Below are 25,645 nucleotides of genomic sequence, written 5' to 3' on the forward strand. Positions count from 1 at the left end.
TCTCATAGGATTAGTGAATCTTTCGACAAAGGCTTAATTTCTAGGGCAATTGCTCTTGACATATCAAATGTCTTCGATAAGGTATGGCATACAGGCCTACTTCACAAGATTTCCAGCTACGGTATAACTGGAAATGTTTTCTCAATCATTAAATCATTTCTCTCTGATAGGTTCATAAGAGTAGTGGTTGATGGGCAGAAATCAGAGGTCTGAGGTATTAATGCTGGAGTCCTTCAGGGGTCCATCCTGGGCCGAACTCTCTTCCTGATCTACATCAATGATCTCCCAATACACATACTTAAATCATTCGTTGACATCTATGCTGATGACACGACCATCTATGGCAACACATCAAAGGCCGTAAATGACAAAGTTCTCTCTGATTTTCTCTCCTCTGATTTTGAGCGCATGGTACAGTGGGACAAGAGGCGGCTGGTTACCTTTAATGCATCTAAACCCAAGCTCCTATCTTTACATTATCAACGCTCTGATCCCCATCTGGCATCAATTGAAATGGATGGCTCTCGTCTAGGGGAGGCTCCATGTTTTGATAAGCTTCTGGGTTTGACCTTTACTCCTGATCTGAAATGGAACACGTATATCGAGTCTGATGCCAAGGTCGCTGGGAAAATGGTGGGATCACCATGAACTGAGGAATCCAGAAGATATCTCACTACCGATGCAATTCTCTATCTATATAAAAGCCAAGTACATCCAAGGATGGAGTACTGCTGCCACGCCTGGACAAGAGTTGCTAAAAGCAGCCTACCCTGCCTTGACAGAGTACAAAATAGACTTCGTGGCTTAGTGGGAGATGCCCTTTTCTCTTCCCTGCAACTTCTTTCCCACAGAAGAGACGTAGTAAGCCTATTTTTTTAATCGTTACTTCCATGGCACGTGCTCCTCTGATCTCTAATCTCTGGTCCCCCTCGCCAATCTTTCAAGAAAAACACCCGTCTAGCTAAAACCGCTGTCAGTAAGTTTCCCCACTCTTTATCTGTGCCTAAATCAAAACGTAGATTCCACGAACAAAGCTTCTTTCTTACAACTGCACGCATGTTAAACTCTCTGTTTCCCTCCTGACTTCAACTTGGATGTCTTCAAGTCCAACATAAACAAATTCCTGATGAACTGCCCCCTTAAGTAATGACACTTTATCAAATCTCCAATACTACCGAATAATTGATTACTTTACACGCAATAACCTTATCCGCGAATAGCTTATGGAACTTGATAAATGGTGACATCCATGTAAAATAAAAAAAATCAAGATCGTAATCGGAAAAATTGGCGCCTATTTTTCGATGCCAAAACGATTCTTTTAATTGTCTTTTATATTTAATTTTGTTTAAACCAAAATCTTCCATTGCTTGTAATAATGATAAAATAATAAATATTTGTTAATTTTGAATTAACAGTAAAGCTAAAATCCATAGATCATCCTCCACAAGTGTATTTTCACGTTTAGGAAAATGTCTGCATATTTAACATGTGTTTTTACGAAAATCGCGGTTAAAAATAATCTTATGGTTAAATAACTAGAGGTTTATAAAGAATCGGAATCGGAATCGGTAATTGTATCGGAATCGGTAAAAATATTGGAATCGTCCTATCACTAATATATATATATATATATATATATATATATATATATATATATATATATATATATATATATATATTAGTGTTGGGACCATTAATTGGAATCGGGAATCGGAAAATCGGATTATGTGAGGGTATCGGAATCGGAAAGGGAAAAATTGTACCGATTTTCCGATGCCAAAACGATGCTTTTAATTATTTTTTATTTGATTTTATTTAAAGCAAGATCTTTCATTGCTGGTAAGAATGATAAAATAATAAATATTTATTGATGTATAACTACCAGAGAAGCTAAAATCGATGGATCCTCCTCCACAAGCATGTTTTTACGTTTAGGAACATATTTTCACATTTAACGTGTATTTTTACGATACCCGGAAAAAAATACAACTATATAGTTAAATATTTAAAGATTTATGAAGAATCAGAATCGGTAATTGTATCGGAATCGGGAAAAATATTAATCGTGTATATATATATATATATATATATATATATATATATATATATATATATATATATATACATTAAAAAAGTGACCCGACATTGCTTGGGATTGAATGAGGAGCAGCACATGTTTCACACTTCCAATAGTTTTATTGTCATTAAAATCAATGGAATCGCTCATTCGTTAATCAAATCAATCGATTGCCTGTGAGGAACCCACTGCAGTGCACCGGAAAGAAGCTTTTCATACTTCCCTGAAGTTACTTAGTCCCCAGTACATTGTAGTCTACATTATATTTTAGAGAACCTATTGTTGATTTTATGCAATTATTTTTATATAATGACTTTAATTAACAATGCAAAAGTCAACTGCAATTGTTCAAATATGCTCTAAACCATTATTTTGCCCTTGTGTTATCAAATAACCTACAGTTGCGTAACGTTGATGATCTCACAAAAAATTTGAGTTTTTATTTTTATTTCGATCTCCCATTTTCGTACACTTCACCGGGTGGTTTATCTTTGAGAATCCCAACGAAAACCGTCCGCCTATCATCGAGCAAGGCAGAAGCTGTAAAGAAAAAAAAACATAAGCGCTTTTATCTGCAGTTCAGAAAGAGAGAGAAAGATCTGATCAGCTTATTCGCCAAGTCATAAGCCACTTTCTAATTCGCTAGTTTGAATTTCTAGTGAAAGTTTCCATCGTTTATTTAATATCTACTCATGGAAAATACTGTTCTAAATATTATTTATACATACAACAACCAACAACAACTATGTGTGCCTAAGACTAAACAAAAATTCCATGAGCAGATTTTCTTTTCTAGAACTGCCCGTCTGTTCAACGCAATACCGTGTATCTGCTTCCCCGCTTACTATAACATGGTCGTCTTCTAATATGAATAAATTCCTACTGAGCCGTCAACTTAAATAATCTAGCCCTACTCAAGTTTCACCATGACTTAGCTTGTCGTTTCCCCAATCTACCTGACACTTAACTCTTATCCTAAAGTGGCCTCAGGCCTTTCATAAGTTGTGACCTCCTAAGTATATATATATATATATATATATATATATATATATATATAACGATATATATATATATATATATATATATATATAACGATATATATATATAATTCATCAAGGAGCTCACCCACGAGAACACGAACAAGAACTGTTATACTTTTGAGCCAGTGAATACCCCACAATATTTCTCGCATTCAGTTGGACAGAAGCTTAACAAAAGCACAATTTTTATGCAGAATCGAAAATGCTGAACTACGTGATATCCGAAATTCTTTCACTGTCGCATTAATCAAAAATCCGACAAGGCGTCTTCAATCAATGTCCGAACTTGAATCGCAGTTTCTTCGTATTTTTAGGGCGATAGCATTCCCCCTCTATTCTGTCACCTATGAGGTCAACTCTAACTTCATAGAACAGTTTGATCCATGTACAAGCTGTTGTTTTGTACGTAGTAAATATTCCCTAAATTTCATGCAAGACTTCAATGAACTGTAACGTATTTTTCTGGGAATTTGATACTAGCTCTCCCTTCAAAGTTTTGTTTGACATGCTACTAAAAGTCCGCACCGTTAAAGTATCGTTAAAAAAATTAACGATACTTTAACGGGGCAACAGCTGCTGTAGTAATGTGCATGTTGCTATCATAGATAAAAAAATCAAATTAGAAAGATAATAATAATGATAATAAAAATAATAATACTAATAAATGTTGATGTGTCATTACATATTATAACTGCCCATTATAAGTTTCAATTTAATGGATTTAAAACATTAAAACATTTCATTTAAAGTCAGCAGACACACGGCAAACATTAGACTCTAATAATTATACAATTTTCCCTGATTTCCTTTTCACATAGACCGTGGGGCAGCCCACTGAGTGTATTCTATTTTCGATAGATGCACACGTTTTCTAATCTGTCCAGCTGCTGGCCGAATTTTCCAGCAACGAAAATGGCACGTTGCGTTTTCTTTTGAAAACTGGTTGTACATTCCGCTTTAATCTTAATTCCGCGGCCATTTTTGTACATTTTCCTAGACCCGGTGCGAATGCTCCCGTAAATTCATTTTTTAAATTCTTAATTAACGTCTCCTTTTCTGCGGGCATTAATTCTGATTATCTGCTGAATGTAGATATTGGCAGGTCCCATAAATTAAATTAACGCATCCAGTCCGATCCGAGTATGCGAGTAGTATTCATTAATACTTAAGCTTTTATTTTTTGGCTTTTTCTAAGAATGTGACGTTCGCTAAAAATTCACCTTCGAAGTTAATTTGCGTACCCTAAACTGCCCTTGCTGTTTTGCGTGGTCTTGTTATTGTGGGTTTGTTCAATTTCTTCCAGGTATTTAAATTTACTATAGAAAGGCCTGAACCCGCGAGGAGTTGCATTTTTATTTCTTTGTCATTAATTTTTAATGTCACGTATTTTCGCAACCCTTTTTCGTTATTTTCAGTCCCAGATAAATACACTCGGGTTTTGTATCTAATTTTATTTCTGCAATGAGTATCTTTGTGTCTTATTTTTTACATATTAAACATTTTCTTGATGAACATGGATAGTTCTTAACCCAATGCAAATTACCACATCGATTATACGAGACGGAATTTTTCTTTCTTCAAATTCTTTCTTAGTTGTGTTGATATGTGTGTCATTTTCCCCCCTAACTTGTGTTTTATTTTTTACATGATTTTTTAAAAATCGTTTATTTTTTTTGTTTTATTTTATCTGCGTGACTCCAGCTTTGGTATACATCGCATCCTTTTTTTTAATAATTTCTATTTTCTGCCAGTCTTCCGTTAACTTTTGTAGGATTAGGTTTGGTTTATTTTCTAATTTGAGTAGGACACGCTTCCTAATTTCCACATCTTGACCAGAAGTCAATCACTGCGCAAATACTAAACATTTAAAATTGTTAGCACTGAGGTCTGCAAGTTTGAATTCGTCGCAATGTTCATTAACTATGGCCGCGTACATTTTCGTCATTCTTCTGCAAATTTAAACATGACCAAATCTTATGGAATAAACAGACTTTCGAGTTAAATAGTTCTGTAAGAAGTTTCACTGTCTCACTGAAAGTTAATTCGATGTTTTCCGAGATATAATAAAATCCACAACCATTTCTTACTTTCCATGAGCTTCAATTCAAACTTTTACGTCCGTGCACTTATTTAGTTTGAGTTCTTCTCTTTCTCCTTTCATTAGCGTTTTCTGAATACATGCTTGGTTTAATTCAGGCTTCCTGTCGTGAGTTCTTTTGAATGCTGGAGGTATGTTAAATTCGAGTAGGATCTGTGAGTTCGAAAGCCGGCGTCGCCACTATTATGGTCCTGTTAAAGGGTTATAAGGGAAAAAGAACGCCAAATTTAAATAACAACATGCATTGCAAAGCATACAATGGATGAGTGGTCTTCTTAGATTGGTCCATCGGATATCAACTGGTTATTTATTTGTTTCTTACGAAACAAAATGTGACACAAAGTCGATTTAATGTGGGAGATTACCAGCCTCTCTTAAAAGGTGATGTTGCAAAAATAAAATTGGCTTAGTATAAAAGGGTTTCCCCCTCCATGGACTAGGGACAATTAATGTGAGTGCAGCATCTGTGCAGACACCACACTTCAGTGACCAGCCCAGTACAAGTACCGGGTGTCGACTGAATACTTTCGACTTAATCTTCTGGTATTATTGAGATTGAAATAGCTAATTAGTAGGTAGCATACGTTATTTCTGCCACAACAATATACATAAAACTTAATGTTCGCGTGTGTGATATATGTTCCTTATAAAAAGGTTTGATAATCTACATAAAATCTAAAAGAGGATTCCTGTGCAAAATTTTCAGGTGAAGGTAGCGAAAGTGTTCCCGAATCTTTAAATGCACTCTAACAGCTAAGTGCTAATTGAACACTTCAAACATATGCTATTTATATGAAATTTAAAATACATATAAACTTCTATTGAAGTAAGTACTCTCCTAACCTAAGAGAGCTATCGGTGTCGAATATTTTTTATAACGTCAAATATATCCTATTTTTTATGAAATTTAATTTATATTTTAAAAATCTCTAAGGAGGATAATGGAAGTGATCCCGAATCTGTAGGTGACTCTTTTTGTGGCGAATTTCTACCATTCAGTCATCCATGGAGATAGAATCTTCTTAAGACTTGAAATACGTTTATCCGATTTAATTGAAATATAAACTATATGCATAAGACGGTGTTTTCGAACGTTTCAGCTTCTTCGAATTCACCAATGTGCGAAACGGGAGAAGGGGACAGTAGAACGAAAAAATTAATATGGTGTTATAAGATTAGTAGTAATTCTCATTCAATCTCGAACAACGTCGGGTTTTTTTTTTCTGCTGCCAGTATATTCCTCTTTTTTTGGGGGGGGGGCGAGGTGGCTTAGACTTACGAGTGTTTACTGCACGTTAAAAACGAACATTATGTCTAACTCTGCTTTCTTGAAGAACCCCCCCCCCAAAAAAAAAGTTACCCTATTAGAATCTCGTCCTGAATCTCTTACCGTATCTGTCTAAAATGAAGAGCCGTTCTGCGGCGAAAAAGCCGTATCTAGATGACTATATATAGTCATACACAAACGGACAATTTCGCCGTATCACACGGTTCTCCAAGGATCAACCGCCGTCGTTATCCACTACGTCATCATGATTATATAGGACAAAAAATCTTTATGTTTATGCATGTATTACATGACCATTATGAACTAACCAGAGTGTTCTATTCTTTACGAAATGCGCTTTTGGAACAGATATTGTACCAGAATGCTCATCTCACAAAGAGATGAGGAACATATGTAGTTATCGATAGACGAACTATTTTTCCCTCTCACACTTCTTCAGTATGGCTAGACGATCACCTGCTTCAAATTATGCTTGAAATCGAGTGGGTGTGCAGAAATGGAGTTTACACTTTTGTTTAGATTTATTAAATGTCATCGCTCTACTAAGTTCAAAGGTCAAGTTAGTATTGAATTATCTGTTCTAACTAATATATGTCAAGCACAGTCGGCCGTTTGTTATTAATACTGGTTGTTTGTTTTGTCAGTTACGCCGTCGGTCTTTCTGAAAGACCACTCAAATTACAGTTGTCAGATTAAATATACGGATGACAAAAATCCACTAAACCTGATATCGCCCTAGTGGCGAAGTAACCCAAAATACACAAAATGGCTCGTCAAAGTCAGCTGAAATGTCAAATGGTTATTGATTTGTTTTGGGTTTAAGAATCATATGACTTAGTTACTAAAAACGCGTAAAGATATCCTTCATCGTCAATACTCTGATTGCTAAATCGGAGCGATTTGTCTGTGCGTTTAGGAAAAAGTTGCGAATGATTAATCATTTGGGACTATCATTGGGACTATGATGTTGGCAATGGCCATTATGTTGACAGCATCACTCTAGGGCATCATCGTCTATTACTTCAACCGTGGACGTCATAATTAACGATGGTTACATCCAGGTTGACAGAAATATTTTCCTTTAATTTTGTTGAATTTTCTGATAAGATTAGAAACAATAAATTTTCATTTATTTTTGGCAAACATACGCTCTCTCTCTCTCTCTCTCTCTCTCTCTCTCTCTCTCTCTCTCTCTCTCTCTCTCAAATTATTGTTGTTCTATCGATTTTTTTAAATCGTGATAACGTGAAATTGTTATAAAGTATTAATGTATCTATATTTCTATATATATATATGCAGCTGAGTTTTTCTCGGTCTGCTATTTAAATATAAACGTCTATTTCTATTTAAAAATTATTGAAACGAACTTCATATACTCAGTTATGAATATGCGATCAACTTTATGAAGATTAAATAATTTGCATATAATCAATTACTTATTAATTTTTACGGTTTCGTATTAAATGATTGGTTCCATTTAACTATTATGCTGATTTCTGCTTATGCAGAGTCTCTACCTTCTGCATAATTGCGTATAATTTGATATGAAAACCTTCTAAAACACGGATATATATATATATATATGTATATATATATATATATATATATATATATATATATATATATATATATTGTAAAATGTTGTTGAAAATTCAAAGACTCACGGTTTCTTTTTTATAACCTTCGTTTATTTCCTGGATTTTTTCCATTACAGCTGTTTCATTAATGTTTCATTAATTAACGGGGACTGGTTTTTAAAATAACAATCTAGACCCGTTAAATGAAAACGGTATACATTGAAAGTAACCACATTTCAAAAACAAACTTTATGTATGTATATATATATATATATATATATATATATATATATATATATATATATATATATATATATATATATATATATATATATAAATGATATTTTGGTGTATGTGCGAAATGTTTCGACCAAACTCCACTTTTTATTAGTCTACGTACTTGAAACTTTATATATAGGGTATTTCAACCTCGGGAATACTTTCAATTTCGTTTTAGTCTGTAACATAAGCCGCTTAAGCTTTAAAATTGAAAAAAAAAAAACAAAAAAAAACAGTGGAACTTAGCTGGAGTAAATTGACTAACATCCGAGCATACGTCCATATTTGAAAGCACTTATTTTAAGCCAAACTTTATCGGTAGCTCAGAACGTAACGAATGAAACAAAAGTGCTAAATAACGACTATGACTGGAACGCTATTGTTTTGGTTTCGATTCCAGTTTATGGAACCAAAGTCATTTTTTTTTACTTTTAAAATCATTACTATATATATATATATATATATATATATATATATATATATATATGGTCCAATATAATAATCAATAGGTAATTCGCTCTATAATAAGAAATACCAAAATTTACATAAAATAAGATATCATATTTAAGCATATCTTACGACCGGGCAACACCGTGCGTCTTTATATATATATATATATATATATATATATATATATATATATATATATATATATATATATATATAATAGCAATATAAAATATTGCTAGCGTTGATATCAAACAAAAAAAAGACTTGGCTATAATTGTGTTTCTTTATCGAACTATATTAAGGGGCAGTTTTCGGAAAAGCAGATATAAACAGAGTTTGAAGCGAATGTAGTAAATAATAGGACCAACGATTTATCAGCTTTTGTTTGGGTTTGAAAACGACGACAGCGATGTTCTGGCCGTCTTTAATGTGTATATAATTAAATCTTACATTTTTTTCGCTTCTCTGGCGTTCTGTCTCATTAATTCCCCTCCCTCTCTCTCTCTCTCTCTCTCTCTCTCTCTCTATATATATATATATATATATATATATATATATATATATATATATATATGCATATATATATATGCATATATATATATATACATATATATATATATATACAGAGAGAGAGAGAGAGAGAGAGAGATAGAGAGAGAGAGATTAGCAGGATGCTAGGTGCTACTCTTTCGTAAACTACGGTTATATATAATATTTAAATTTATGTTGACTTCATATTCATTATTATAAAGACAATTCTCTTCTGATGTTTATATGTTACTCAATATATAGTAGTGATGTCAAAAGTTTCTTTTAAAATGTATGACTTCAGTGCTATCAACTAAAATCGCATCTCAACATATAACTTTCCAGTCCAACTTCAATCAATATGAACACAAACTCTAACAATAACGCTCTTAAGCTATAAATGTATATTGGCGCATGCGTAGAAGAGCATTTTGTCAGCATTATACCAAGTGCCATCTTGTATTCCATTTTGTCTCTTAGCAGTTATTTTCACTGGCGAAGGACAAACTTGAGTTTATTTCACAAGTCACAATCCCCTATATATCAAGTTTCAAGTCTGTAGACCCAAAATTGATAGTGTAGTTTAGTAGAGACCGTTCCTCAGACAAACAAAATTACTTATATGTACAGGAACGTATTATTATGAAAATGTATTCAAATTAAAAAAAATATATTATAAACCTGTAAAAACGGTATACAAACTTTTAATTATCTGGCGAGGAGTACAAATAAACAAGATGGAACTTAGTCTCAAAAAATGCAATTCTTCTCATCAGAATAAAGGGTTTTGCAAAATATACAATTAATTTTGCAAGTTAATGCGTTAAAAGAAACCAGAAATATGCAATTAATCAATATTCATAATAAAAGTTATTAAACAGTCAGTGACAGTTTATAGGGATGCAGAATGATTAAGAAAGCAGGAAACAGGGAAAGGGACAAAAAGAATGTAGTTGAAATCCAATGAATAAGAACGTAAAATCCAGAACAGGATAAATCTAAAATGAGTCCATTGGTAATCCATATATATATATATATATATATATATATATATATATATATATATATATATATAATGTATGTATAAATGTATGTATAAATGTATGTATAATTGTTGTATAGATGTGTATAGAAGCAGTGCTGAGGAGAGTATAATATTACTTCAGATCAAATAAAACACAGAGACAACCGTCTAGTTTAAAATGAAACCGATACCCCGTTTCTGTGATGGCCTAACTAGGCCGAATCCTACTTCCCTTCACCTCCCACCCTTACTCTCTTTATTTACAATACCTCCCTCCAAAACTTCTAATATTCTAATAAACTATACACCCCACTTTTCTTTAAAAAAATAATCCACACCCCTGATATTATTTCTTATACAAAACGAATTGAAGTGTGATTCTCGTTTCAGTAACTTTCCTTCTTTGGTCTGACGGGGTGGTTTCTTCAAATAGGGACTGCATCGAAACATGTATGCACATCTGTAACAAATAGTGTTTGTATAATAAACAGGCTATATAAAAAAAATTTTCATTCGTTAGAAAACTATTTAGTCAGTAAGTCATTCAATCACCTACAATCACTGCATCAACTTGCTCTCTCAAATTTACCATAGTACCAGTAATAATTTATTTTATAAGGGATCATCAGTTGTTTAACATGAAACACTGTTTCGGGGATTTAATATATAACTATATATATACTAGCATTTCAGCCCAGCGTTGCCCGAGTGTTTTGATGTGTCTGTTGAACAAATAAAAAAATGAGAAAAAAAGTGGTAGTAGGAAGGCAGGCTCGAACCCGTACCGCGAAGGAGGAAAAGAATGGGGTAAAAACCTTACGTCAATATTGTTACGACCACCGCCACACCGGAAGCGACATTTTTAAAAATTAAGGCTACAACATCTAAAGGAGAGGATAACTTTAAAAAATATCGGCGAAAAAAGTGACCCCCGTCTGTAGAAAAGTGCCTAGTTGAAGGAGAAGATATTAATGTTTTTAGCCAATTTTTTGATATTTGTCGTGTGAACGGTGGAACTTTAAAACGATACTGATCTTGGTAAAATCCGTCGCCTCTGTCGAAAGTTTTAGGTAGATATGCAAACATACATACATACATTTATATATTGATAACTAAAGATTTTCGACCCAAACCGATGAAAAAGCTTGCCCTATCTCTGAATACTGTTTATGTAAAATTTCAAATGTTTAGCCCAGAAATTTTCTGAGTAATTTGGAAGAGACCGCAGAGGTGATTTTTTTTAGAGAATCAACTTATGTAGGGAGAATGCTCATCCCCAGGATTAATAACTTTGAAAAATTCTCCACCAAGTGTATGTTCCTCTTAGTAGATTACAATCAATATATAATGCAACTAAATCGTATGTCTAGAATCCTTATTTTAATGTGAATCAAAATCGCATATCTTCTAGAATTGCGCTTGATATAATTAAAGTCAGTATATATAGATAGTTCGGCACAAAACCTTTCTAAGACCACTGCCAAGTACATAAACTACTTTCGTGTGAAATTTCATAAAAATGAACCCAACTGTTTTCGAGTCCAGAGGGAACGAACTCACACATACATATACACACACAAAGTGTATTTTTATCTAATAGTAAATATTTATTAAGTGCTGTGTCATAATCACTGTTTGATTTAACCGTATCTTTGCAAATTTTGTGTAAAACTAAATTAAACTAAATATAACCCACATGAACCACTCACACCAAAAAAATGTAATAATTAGTAAATTACTTTATGAGTGAATTCTCTAAATAAATAGAAATTATGCTTAAGTTTAGATAAATAGAGATATAAAGTATAAACATACTTCTCCCCGTGTTATTTCACCGATATTTTTTTTTCTTACAAAGAAGATACTTAAATCTGAATTAATGTAAATCTAGACTTTTCTTCCGACTTCGATTGATTTTACAGATTCACATATTTAGTCCGATTGATATTTCCGTTCGGCGTGTAGTTGTTTTATCGGTATTGTTACATCTATTGGTTAAATAGGCTGCCTCAATTACAAGCTGTTTTCATAGTAAAAAGAAATTTGAATTTATACCTCTTTTGTATAAAAAATGGAATCTATTAAATGCTTTAAAATATTAAGGTCTTCGAGCCGGTGCTACAGCTAAATAAAAGTGACTTATAATTCGTCATTTTCACCGTTACACCTCGCATTAAATAACTCACAAGAGCAGGAGCTGATATGCCGTAAAAGAAAACAAACGCACTATCTTATCATTAAATGTATACGGGTTCGTATGTGGGTGTGTATTTCGATATGTCTGCTTATATATAAACAGCACTGTGAGTTCGTTCCATAGGGACTCCTAAACGGCTGCACCGATATTTTTGAAGTTTCACATAAATGCATTTTATGTGTCTGTGGGTGTTCTTAGATCGGTCTCTATCGGAAGGCCTCTGATAAGTATCGAAATGCGTTAATTGATAATAAGAAAATTTCGATTAAAGATCTATCTGGGGGTCACCAAATGGCAATAGAATTCTGGGAGCTCCTTTATATTGATCTTGTACCGGACTAAATTTTTCGATAAAATTTTATCATAACTGACTCAGGTAACACCTGTACATATATCTATTGATCTACATATACACACGCACGCGAGTGTATAGACGTCCGCCTATCTTGATTAAGGTGAGGTGGTGGCGAGACTTTAATATATAATCATGTCAGCATATGGAACGTCACGACCGTATTTAATGGCGAATATATGCGTCTGTGAGACGAACTTATATATGCAACTACACACTAACGTATGACTCTGCGCGACATACACAGTGTGTAATTGCAGATGAGTACGCCTGTCTTTCTCGTGGCACTCGTAGCATTCACAACTCCATTTTGTATAGATTTTTATTTTTTTCTCGTGTGTACATAGCCGTTTTATCGATTAGTTGAATAAAACGCACCGTAAGTAACACCGACCAAGTGCACAGCCAGGTGTTTGCACACCCTACTACCGCAAACGGGATTCGCCTTGTAGAAGTCTTCTATCATTCTTGGTTGAGGGTTCTGGGTGTGGGGGCTGGGTATGGAGCTCGTTCGACTCTCGGTCTCGTGATCTTTCGTTCATGCCGCTAGTCTAGATATTTGACTCCTGTGTATACAACTAGAACCTACGAAGAAAGAAGCGAAGGTAATATCGGCTAAGTCACCAGAAAATGCCAATCAAATCGTTAATAAAATTTACAGTTCCTTTCTAAAGTTCCACTCTATTTTATGCAAATGAATTTCAGTCTTTTCCGGAAATTGTTTCTGCACTTTTCAGATGAGGATTGATAATTTGTATTGTTTGGATTATTTCGACTACTGTTCTCGGCTTGATTGTTAGCTCTACAACGTTTCGGACGATGTAACATCTAATCTGCTTCAGATGTATCTTGTCGAACTCCTGAATCGTTCCCTCAAACTGTTGTCCGCAATAAAACGTAGCGTAACGGATAAAGTATTAAGTTAAATCAGTTCTCAGTGACACTCTTCTGGGGGTTGGAGGTTCAATCCTCATAACAGGTCACACCAATAATACTACTGCGACCGAATTGCTTCAGACTTTTCCCCGGACACAGTAGACCGGACGAGATGATACTTTGCTGGTGGATTAAAAAAATGTAATTTAATAGATTCCCGAGTTCAACAAAAAAATAATAATACAAATAATACCTTGCGTCTTCATTAAATTACCATCATCACAATCATCCACATCATATCGTATGAATCTAACGATTCTGCTGTTGGCTTTATTTTTTCCAATAATTTTCTTGTAAGAATTGTTTCTAGAAAGATATCGGGTACTTATGGGATCACTTGATGATTGTAAACATCATAAGCGGGAGTCATTTTTTTTGAACGAACTGATTTTGAACTATTTTTTTTTACACGGTAGTCACCACTTCTCAAGGCCCGGAAGCCACTCGGGTATAAAGGGTATTGCGTGTACAGTACGTTAGTATTGGAGATTTGATAAAGTGTTTTACTTAAGGGGCGGTTCATCAGGAATTTGTTTATGTTGGACTTGAAGACATCCAGGTTCTAATCAGGTGGGAAACAGGCAAACGAAACAGAGTTCCACAGGCGTGCACTTCTAAGAAAGAAGCTTTGTTCATGGAAACTACGCTTTGGTTTTGGCACAGATAAATAGTGGGGAAAATTTTTGAGTGGTTTCAGCTAAACGGGAACACCTAGGTTTTTAGTTCGTGTCATTAACTACAAGACCACCGCCATCTCCCATCAAATTTCCATAATAAATATCACAGTATATTTTATGACCGTTTAATAATATACGAAGAGATTGTGGTGATCGTCAGATGATTAAGCACTGTAATCCTGGGTGGACTTCAACCTCACTCAACCATAACGCTGCTCATCTGAATAATTTATTCCCGTGTATGGAGATGGAACACACGAAAAAAGAGTTAATGTAGGCTGACTCACAAGAAAACATAATTGAATCGTTAATAAAATTCACAATATTTTTTTTTCTGAAATTCAAACTCTAGTTTATATAAATACATTTCAGTCTAGTATTAAATTATGTGTGGAAAAAAATCCTTAAGAAAACAGAAGTTCATTTATTCATCTTTAATATTAGATAAAAATATATATAAATATAATTTAATTTAATTAAACATTTTCACTAACTTTTTCGGAATTTTTGAGATGAGGATTGATAATTTGTATTATTTAGATTATTCTGACTATTTTTCTCCTCCTGAGTGTTATTTTCACAAAGTTTCGGCCGATGTCACCTGCGACGTTGTCCACGTGTAATTTGTCGAACTCGGGACTCTTTCTCTCGAATTTTCGTTATCCGCAAGAGTCTGTGGCGTGACAGATGAAGTAATAACTATAACTCAGTTCTACGTGTCACTCTTCCTGAAGTTAAATAATTAATCCTCCGTGTGGAAGACACTAAGAATACGAATGCGAATTACTTAAGACTTCTACCCTGTCATCGTCGACGGAACGGGGGCATTTTATCCTCATGATTTAAATAAAGGGCTCCGTTCGAAATTCTGTACTGATTCCCGAATTAAACAAGATGCTCTTGAAGAAAGTCGGAGGTTTGTTTAGTCGACTCAAGGCAACAATCCGAATTATCTAAAAAAAAATATGCCTGACCTGTTTACCAAGTTTCAATCATGAGTATCAAACATTTTTGTTGTTGTTGTTTTATTACCGTTGAGTTATATACGGGAACATTTTAGTGATCTTCAGATAAGAAGGGACATCGCCCTCATCAAACCTTAACTCTCGGGCTTTATCTTTAGTGTTTTATTTGAAATATATCTACCACCACCATTCATAACTATTCATGAATTAAAGAGAATCATCACCCAAGAGAGGACTGTCATAGATATTGAAATAATGCACGTCTTATCCGAAATAACTATTTATTAAACGGCGATGCAACGAAGACGGTTGGCCATTCATGACTGAAAGTTGGTGAAAAATATAGCCGTAGATCGAAGTTGATTTTGTATATAATATTGTTCCTATTTACAATGCCTCCCCACGCGACAGAGTTAGACACCAGGCCGGTTTTTAACGCGAAGAAAAAGAAAAAGAAAAATTGTCTCGGTCGTGAAGGATTTCTCCTCCACTGAGAGAGAACAAGAAAATAAATTACAGCATCTGAAGAACAGATGGTATGTATTTGTTCCCCAAGCAAGCAAATTAGACACAAGGTTGTTTTCAGTGTCCAAATAAATAGTAATTGTCTCGGTATGGTTGGCTCCCCCTACATTAACCAAGGACCAATTACTTAAATGAAACATCAGAACAAATATTACACTTTGATATTAGCCCGAAGGCCAAGTGTTAGATTGTAATAAACAAGCGGCGTAGTTTTTTGTTTTTTTTTCGCACTTCCATGAGTAGCATTTTGGGGAAGTTAACCAATGCATTAGTGTATATACGTGTGTTCTTAACCAAACGTGGAGGCATGCACTGAAGTTTATTTGTCCCAAAAATGGATTGCAGAAAAGATTATGGGTTTCATGAGTTACATTTCCGGTGAACAATCTTGTATTTTAAAGTGTTGTGTTATACAGTCTTAATATGCGTAATTTTTATATTCAAATTATAATTCCGTGTGAACAGGTATGGTATAATAAATTATGGGGTTTATGTATTTTATTTTTACTTTCATCATATTTTGCTTTGGTTTTGATACCCCAAATTCGAATCTATCTCCTTACAACCCTTCCTTTTAATAACCTATCATACTCTCATAAATCAGAGTTCATTTTCTGTAGGCTGTTTTTGAACCCAGTCAACGACGGGTACTTTTGCTTGTATATATATATATATATATATATATATATATATATATATATATATATATATATATATATATATATATATATATATATATATATAAGGGAGTAGTCACCAACAATGTGTATTTTTTAACATTATTTTATTATTGCGTGTCTTGGTTTTTCATTGAGAATTATGTTTGGATCATTGTAATAATGTTTTTAAGTCATTGAAATCGTTTTTACGCGCGTTTCAGACGTTCTGTGAAGCGTCCTCGTCAGAAATTATTTTCAGATGTGTTGGAGATGTAAAAATGGCAATTTTCGTAGTTCATTTGAAGTTTTTCCAAGGGGTGGGGGCTTGTAAGGGTTTATTATTCATTGGCATGTTCAATTTTTATTACTCTTTTATTGGGCTTGTCGGGGCCCGCTGACCTGGCTGTAGTCACTCTCTCTTTCTGCTAGTGTTTTTTTCTTTTCCTTTAGGGTGGGGTAGGGTGTGTGTGTGTGTGTGTGTGTGTGTGTGTGTGTGTGCGCGCGTGTGTGTGCGTGTGTGTGTTTGCTTTTATTGGTTTGAGAATGTATATACTGTTTTATAGTATTATGAGGTTATTTTCTTCCTTAGGAAGGTGACTGTGATCCGAGGTCGTTACTAATATATATGTGTGAGGAGCGGGGGACCAGCTCTTTTGAAATAAGGGTAGGGGTGCTTTCATTCTATTTTGATATTTATACATCTTTCTTTCGTTGGAATTTGGTAAATATATATATATTGTAATACCTCTTTGCATTCACATTTGTATTTTTGTATCTGTACTTGTCTATTTTTCTTATTGTTACTAGTCTACTATTATAATCTATCTTTCATTAATTTTTAAACTTTAACTTTCTATATTCAGTAAAACCCCGGAATACGGTGGCCCTAGTATACGGTTTTTTTTTCAGATTCCGATGTGGAATATGATGTTTTTTCTAGCCCCTGGTTACAGTATTTGCCCCACCTTACGGTGTCATTTGTAATGTTATTTCATTATATACATGCGTATTTTGTCACAAACTTTTAATGTCGTATCCCGGAATTATACTGTATATAATTCATGTAGCGTCTTTCTACTAGCTTGTTTAGTCATTTTTCTATATCAACTTGCTACAATACCGTATGTTTTTCGCCCACGAAGAATATGTCTACATTCCATTAAGGTTTTTAAGCTGCTATTTTTTTTTTAATAATCCTCCTTCTTTTTATATAATTTTATTTGATGTTCACAACATGTATATCATGTGTGCTTTGGTTTTCTATTATAGTTGTGGTTGTTGTATCGCATTTTATCTATTTCTGACAATTGCACCAATATAAACTTTTTTTTATTTTTTACTATTAATCTTTTTTTTAAGTATGTTTTATCTGTTTTCAAAAACTTAGCAGCGAAGATACAGTTACTGATTTTTTTAATGATGAGAAAATGAATATCTAGAATAACGGATAAATCACAACATTCAGAAAAAGAAAAAAAATGAAAACTACTAATTTATACGATTTAAATGGTGAAAATATAGTTTTCACAGCATTTCACCGCACGAAAGTGTTAATGGCATTGTAAAGAATTTAGTGCGCTTCGTTTCGTTTCAAAGAATTTTGATGTGCGGCTGATGGCGATCGATAGAGTCAATGACCTCGTCTTTTATAAGAACTTAATGCCTGTATAGGAAACCGAACACACAAGCACACAAGTAACTAGTGGCTAAAACCATCCAATATTTAGGAGCGCTAACTGTGTACTTCAAATCGTTAGGGTACTGGGAACAAGTGAATCGATTTCTTCAGAGAATGTATGCACACGCCATTTTCTATACTGAAGCAGCATTACTTCCTTTAAACATATTTCATTAAATATTATAGATCATTTCTGTTTATATACTTTAGTTATGAGACTTTCTCGTTTGTTAATAAGTCTGTATTGTTTTGGGGTAAGAAATGGCCGGTGTAACTGTCATAATCGCTTTTTTTATCTAATTAGTACAAATCCATCATGAGGGGCGGATATCAGTAAAACTAATAGGATATTTATTAGGAGAGGGAATTTTTCTTTCTAGTGATTAGGAATATTATAAGGGCCAGTTCTTGTCAGAAACAATGGAACTCATTAGGACTTAGAAACAATCACAACAAAAGTATGTAGACAAAAACTGTTTATAACACACACACACACACACACACACACACACACACATATATATATATATATATATATATATATATACTAGCATGACGCGCGGCGTTGCCTTGTCATGAAATACGCTTAAATATGATATTTTAAATATTTTAATTCATGCAGATTTCGTATTTATTATCTAAAAGCCAGGTTTCTATTGATTATTATACTATAGTGATTTCAAAAGAAAAGCAAATATATGAACTGTGTTCCATCAGATAGACTCAGAAACAAAAACAAAATACATCTCCACGTGTATCTTTATCATATGATATAAGGATAGATATATACCAAAACTGTAAAAAAAATATCGTAATTTTATTAATACACTCTGCATGTATATATATATATATATATATATATATATATATATATATATATATACATATATATATATTGTCATCCACATGCTGTACTGTTTCGCTACATCACAGCTCATCAGTGCGACTATACCGGCAAATACCTTATAATTTTATAAAATCAACATTAGGTTCTCTACAGTGCAATGTAAACTACTAGTATTGTGGACAAAGTTATTGTATTGTTTTTCGTATTTCTGCTTTTAATCGATATTGCAACCAATTATCTATATTAATCTTACACTAATCTTCTGTGTGTGTTTTGTTAAATAAAGTAATTATTTTTCTTCTCCAAATTATTTTTTAATAGATTTATTTTCTAAATACTAGACTACACCCTCGAATTCTAGTTTAAATGTATATGTCCTTGCTATATTCCCCTCGATCTATGATAGCTTCGTATCAATTTTGTTTACATCTACGATTTCATCATTTTGTTTGCTTTATATTTTACTAGCCTGGGTCCCCGGCGTTGCCCGAGAGTTTGGAGGTGTGTATTGAGAAAAAAAATTGGTAGAAGGCAGGAAGTCGCGAACCAGTACCGCGAAGAAAGAAAAGAACGTAAAAATGTGACGTCTTTGCTGTTTCGCCCATTACCAAACCGGAAGTGGCGAAGGTATAAATTAAGGCTAGTCAATCGAAAAGAGAGGATGACCTTCGAAAATGCATGTATGGTGCTGTGGGTCAAAGGATAAATGAAGGAGAATACAAAAATAAATGTGTACATATTTAAATTTGCATGCAAGTGTTCATTGTTGCTGTGAGCATTAGATTTCAGCAGATCAAGTAAGATTTAGAGAATTACATGTTAATAAATTTCCTATAATGATAGGCGACCTGTTATGATTAGATGATAAAAATGATAATATAATATTACGAGGTGTATTAAATAAGTTCCCAAGATTTTTCGTATGGGCCCTTTTGTTGATAATACACACATGAAACTCTAGTCACTATCGAAGTAATCTCCTCTGGCTGTAATGCACTTGTACTTTTCAACAACTTTCTGGAAGTCCCTATGGATGTCCTCTTGTATGAGCGTGTCAATGACCCTCTGTCATCTCTTTAATTGTTTCATAACGACAGCCTCTAAGGTTTTCCTTGAGTTTAGAGACTAATGAAAAGTCACAGGAAGCAAGGTCTAGAATATAGGGAGGGTGAGAAACTCTCTTTATGCCCATCTTGGTCAAATAGTCTGTGATAAGGATAGAGCACCCTTGGGACAAACTTCGCGCAAATCTTCCCCGTCTACAGTCCATTGTGAATAATTGTGTGTGCAGTTTCGACATTGACATCAAATTGTGTACTTATTGTGCCTATAGATACACGACGGTCCTTATCCATGAAATTCTTTATTTAGCCACTGAACTCTGACGTTCTGATTCTTTACGCCTCCTACACCTTTCAGCATATCTCACATATTGTCTTCCTCCTTGAATCTCTTATGCCACTCCAAACTGGTGCTTGCTTCATGCAAGATGGTCAAAAAGTAATCTGAACCACTGCATACTTTTCTGTGAATTTTTTTTCCAATTTTAAAACAAAATTGTATTGTATATCGTTTATCTAAAGTGTCCTCACGTCCAGATTGCATTTCTGAAATTCACAAGCTATAACAACCGGGCTTTAGTAAAGTGTATTCCAATTCCTGCTGTAGCTGTTAATTGTAACCTGAAATCATAAAAATTAGCCAGGCATCTCATAAGATGTATAGCAATAGTATACTGAATTGTCAAGAGTTTACGACAATTTAAAATTCCTGTACAAAAATATCTGGAAAATTGAAGACACCTCGTATATGTAAAAAACACCATGAAATAGTAATGGGATACTTTATCAAAATAGTATTAGATTTCTCCTGCTTCTTTCCTGCCTCCTACTCCCCTCTTATAAACATTGTGGAATAAATAACAAATGCATTCGTATTTAAAACCAATTGGGACTAGTCCTTGAAGACGCTGTATTTTGAAGTAAATCACAGCTGAAAGATGTATGCATATATGTAGCCAATAATATTTCTTTAAATAAGGAAAATATATATGCATATATATATATATAATTATTTTTAATTGTTACAATAGAAAATGTTTGTTTTCACTCTAATTTACTGTTTAGTAGTATGAATACTTGTCATCATATTTCGTATTGTTGGCAATTGAATATTCCAATTTTCTGTTTTATATTTAGTATATATTTGATTGTTAATAATCACAGAGAAAAGGGGAAAAGGGAACGCTCCAACGTCACTTTAACTTTACTGCTGATTAATCTGAATTTTCTCCCTTTACTTGTCTTTATTGTTATGATTATATAATAAATTTATATATTACTTTTATTCGCAATCTTTTATTTAGTATATTTGTTTGCGTCTCCTAATAGTAATGAGTTTTGCTTATCTTGATAAGTTTTGCTTTGATAAATATATATTCTCTCATAATATAATTGCATTATTAAATATATATATTTATATATATATATATATATATATATATATATATATATATATATATATATATATATATATATATATATGTCTGTTTATTATATAAACATTTTTGGTTAAGGGGCGATATTGAAACGATAGACAATATTATATATTTTACCCTCTGGAAGAAAGTGGAGTGTATACTCTGTGAATGTCAGCAGAATGAATTTTAGAGGAGGGTGTGTTGAAGAAAGGGAGTAGAGATAGGTGATAAAGGAAGAGGGGGAAAGTACGATTCCATGTGGTCAAGTAGTAGCAGCGGGAAGCTGTTGGTATTATTTTTACTTAGGGGTTGTTTATTGCCTAAGTTTTCGCTTTGATCTAGAGTAATATCATACCCACATCGCCGTTACCTCCCTACCTTAGGTTTTTATGGTTATTTTTAGTGGCAACTTCATTACCCATCTATTTTATTGAAAAGCCTTTTTTATATATATTTATTTATTTAATTCCTCGCTTTTTTATCCGTTCATTTGTTTTTCGTTTTTAAATTATTTATTTATTAATTTGTTTATTTATAAGATATATGATCATATAGTCACATTAACTGCCAGTGAACAGATATACAATCTTATTTATAAATAAAGGTGCCATACTGGGAGTTCTATTTTCAACGGTGTCTGAAGTAATTGCGGCAGCAAAGGTCTATATATAAACTTAAATTTAATGGTTGCCATTCTTTCATTTGGGTCGTTTATTTTTTTCTCAATGCTAGAGTATGAATATCATTTTATAGGTTTATATGCTTCGTTATATATAAAGTAAAGAAGCTACCAAAATTTGCTGTTTTTATATACTTTGCTATTAATATAACGCGTTTCGGACATTTTTGCTTTCTTCCGATAATGTTTTCTAAAATATGTCTTGGGGAGCGGAGCTATTATAATACCATTGGATGATTGTTGGGGTTATGAGTGAGTCAATGAGAGTTTGTTTATTTTTTGTGATTCTTTCTATTTTATGTGCATGTGTGTGTGTTTCAGTGTATGCCACCATGCAACTTCCTTGTTCTCTCTTTTTCTTTATCTTTCTGTCCCTCTCTCTCTCTCTCTCTCTCTCTCTCTCGATATATATATATATATAAACACACAGTTTAACCCGGATATAAGAGATTTGAATATAAGAGATTTGAATATAAGAGAGATTTCCACTGGTCCCAAACTAGAAACTGTGTCAATGTACAGGGTAACCCGGATAAGAGAAACCCAGATATAAGTGTAACCCGGATATAAATGATTTGTACGAACCTCGTAAGCAGTCTCTTATATCCAGGTTGCTCTCTCTCTCTCTCTCTCTCTCTCTCTCTCTCTCTCTCTATATATATATATATATATATATATATATATATATATATATACAAAGAGAGAGAGAGAGAACTTTATATCTATCTGTGTATCAATCTAGCTATCTATTCTCTATCTGTCTGTCTACATATCTACGCTATATCTGTCTGTCTATCTGTATGTCTGTCTGTCTCTGTATATATAGAGAGAGATAGATAGATAGATAGATAGATCGAGCTAGATTGACACATAGATAGATATGAAGATATAAAGATATAGGTTTATGGTTATCAATTGAAACTACTTTCAAAATGTTGTTTGGTTATGTATCTTTTTCAGTTTACTTTACATGTTGTAAACTATGCCGTTTGATTGATCTACAGCAGGTTTCTCAAACGTTTTCGGCATATTGCTGACTTCTTAGAGCCATGTAGATATAAAACAAGGCCGATAGCCATTAGTCGCTTGCTCTCGTGTAATGAATGAATACGTGAATGTAGGATTAACATGAAATTCTTAAAGATAAACTAAAATGACCGAAAAATGGGTTGAAATGACTTAAATAAATAAAAAGTAAATGACTTAGAATGGCTTTAATGAATTGGATGACCTTAAGAATGACTTAAATGCTTAAAAAATAACAGGAATCATTCAAAAACAAATTGAATGATCTGGAGAATGACTTGAATGGCTTCGTGACTGGCTGGTTGTAAAGTGGGTGATCATTAATTAATTAATACAGAAAAGTGATCCCCCACTTTATATCACAAAGTTACAAACATAAGTACAGTCTGTACTAAGGACAGATACTACACTTTGATCTTCGCCAAAAGGCCAAAAAAATGGTTATTATTTGCTACCCCACCGAGCAAATTAGGCACAAGGCCGATTTTTTAATGTGAAGAGTGAAGGGGAAATGGGGACCAACTGCCCGAACAGATACTACACTTGATCTTGGCCAAAAGGCCAAGAAAACAGCATCTATTAACAACAGACCTTTGATCTGAACCAAAAAGGCCAAGTACAAAAGAGTTACGGACAGACCGACCGACCTACCGACCGACCGACCGACAGACCGACCTAGCGACTGACAGAGTGACTTATAGAGTCGCTTGCACACGACTAAAAACGGCTTGGATGTGTTTTATTGTTTTTTAGTGAAATTGATTCTCCCAAACCTCATTTTAAAAATTATTTTCCAAACAAAACGAAAATAATACCAGACTATTTTCACATATATCCGTTTTCGAAATATTCCCTAAATATTTTTACGTTTAAGTAAGAGTTACTCAGGCTGGATTAAAGACTTTGGTGAGCCGGATCCGGCCCGCGGGCTGTAGATTGGAGATTCATGACTTATGATATAATTTTTTAATCAAAATTAAATAACTCTGTATAGAGAAATACAAAGTTATGCACCCTTTTTATGACGACAACGACAGTTTTTAAATGATTTTGAAAGGGGCAAAATGTAATCTTGAATGGATTTAATCGAATTATACATGGTTTTATTTCCAAGAACATGGTGCAACGAACCATAAGCAAAACTGGCGAAATAGAATTAAATATTGATTTCGTAAGAAGAAAATTATCAATAACGAAGAAGCAATAACGAAACTAACTTCACGTTGTATAATAATTTAGATAAGTGATGTTCAAATCTATATATCTATAAAAGTGAAAATGTCTGTCTGTGTGTCTGTGTACATTTCCCTACCGAATTACTCAATTTTCAGTCTACAGACTCAAGATTTGACATAAAAGGTATTGAGATTTGGAAATATCTTTTGAGTCGGGTTTCGGCCAGAAATTTGGCTGCCAAGGGTTCAAAGTTCAACGGTTTTACTTTTGAAAACTCTACCAAACTCCTCCGCCAATTTTAGGTCTAAACACTTGAAATTCTAAATGTAGGTTACTTGGACATGGATCAAACGTTTTAATTTCATTTGAGCCTAAAAAGATAAATGTTAAGGAGTACAAACTGGGGTCAAAGTTTTAAAAAAGTGACCCCTGCGGTCTCTACCAAATTACTCAGCCAATTTCTGGTCTAAACATTTAAAATTTTGCATGAATGGTATTCTGAGATAGGGTATGCATTTTAATCCGTTTGCGTCGAAAATTTGAGCTGCCAAGAGGTCAAAGTTCAAAGTATTTGACCTTTGCTGTGTCTAGCAAACTATTCAGGCAATTTTAGGTCGAAACATTTTAAATTTATGCATAACGGGTTTCAGACAATTCCGCCGCTAATTTTGGGTCTAAAGACTTTGTATTCTAATTTGAGACCAAAATAATAAATGTTAAGGGGTAAAAATTGGGGTCAAAGTTAAAAAAAAAATGACCTCTGCGGTCTTTACGAACTTACTGGGACAAATTTTGGTCTAAACATTTGAAATCGTACATTAAGTGTATTCACACGTAGGGCAAGTTATGAGCAGTACATAGAGCCCGAGCCAAGCCGGGATGAACTGTTAGTATATAACAGGTAAAAAAGAAATGAAAATAAAATTGAATTATATAAACATTATTCAAGTGCTGTGCTTAGTTGTCTGTATATCTCTCATGGGAATTGCACCATTAATCGAGTTGAAAAAACTTACCCTAACGCTAGTCATTCGTTTCTGTCATAAAGGGGGTTAGGGTTAGGGTGAATCGTTTAAAATAAAATT

At 33.6% G+C, this 25,645-nt stretch overlaps 1 long non-coding RNA gene and 1 pseudogene across 1 annotated transcript in view; one reads left to right on the forward strand and one right to left on the reverse strand.

The window, feature by feature from the left end:
- LOC145303660 (uncharacterized) overlaps positions 1-25,645 on the forward strand; it is a 454,290-nt gene that overhangs the window by 71,943 nt on the left and 356,702 nt on the right. The window lies entirely within an intron of this gene.
- On the reverse strand, positions 23,880-23,957 carry LOC145240574 (U2 spliceosomal RNA; annotated as a pseudogene).

Source organism: Euprymna scolopes, chromosome 19, assembly GCF_053919585.1.
Source record: "Euprymna scolopes isolate OS-2025 chromosome 19, ASM5391958v1, whole genome shotgun sequence".
Classification (NCBI taxonomy): Eukaryota; Metazoa; Mollusca; class Cephalopoda; order Sepiida; family Sepiolidae; genus Euprymna; species Euprymna scolopes.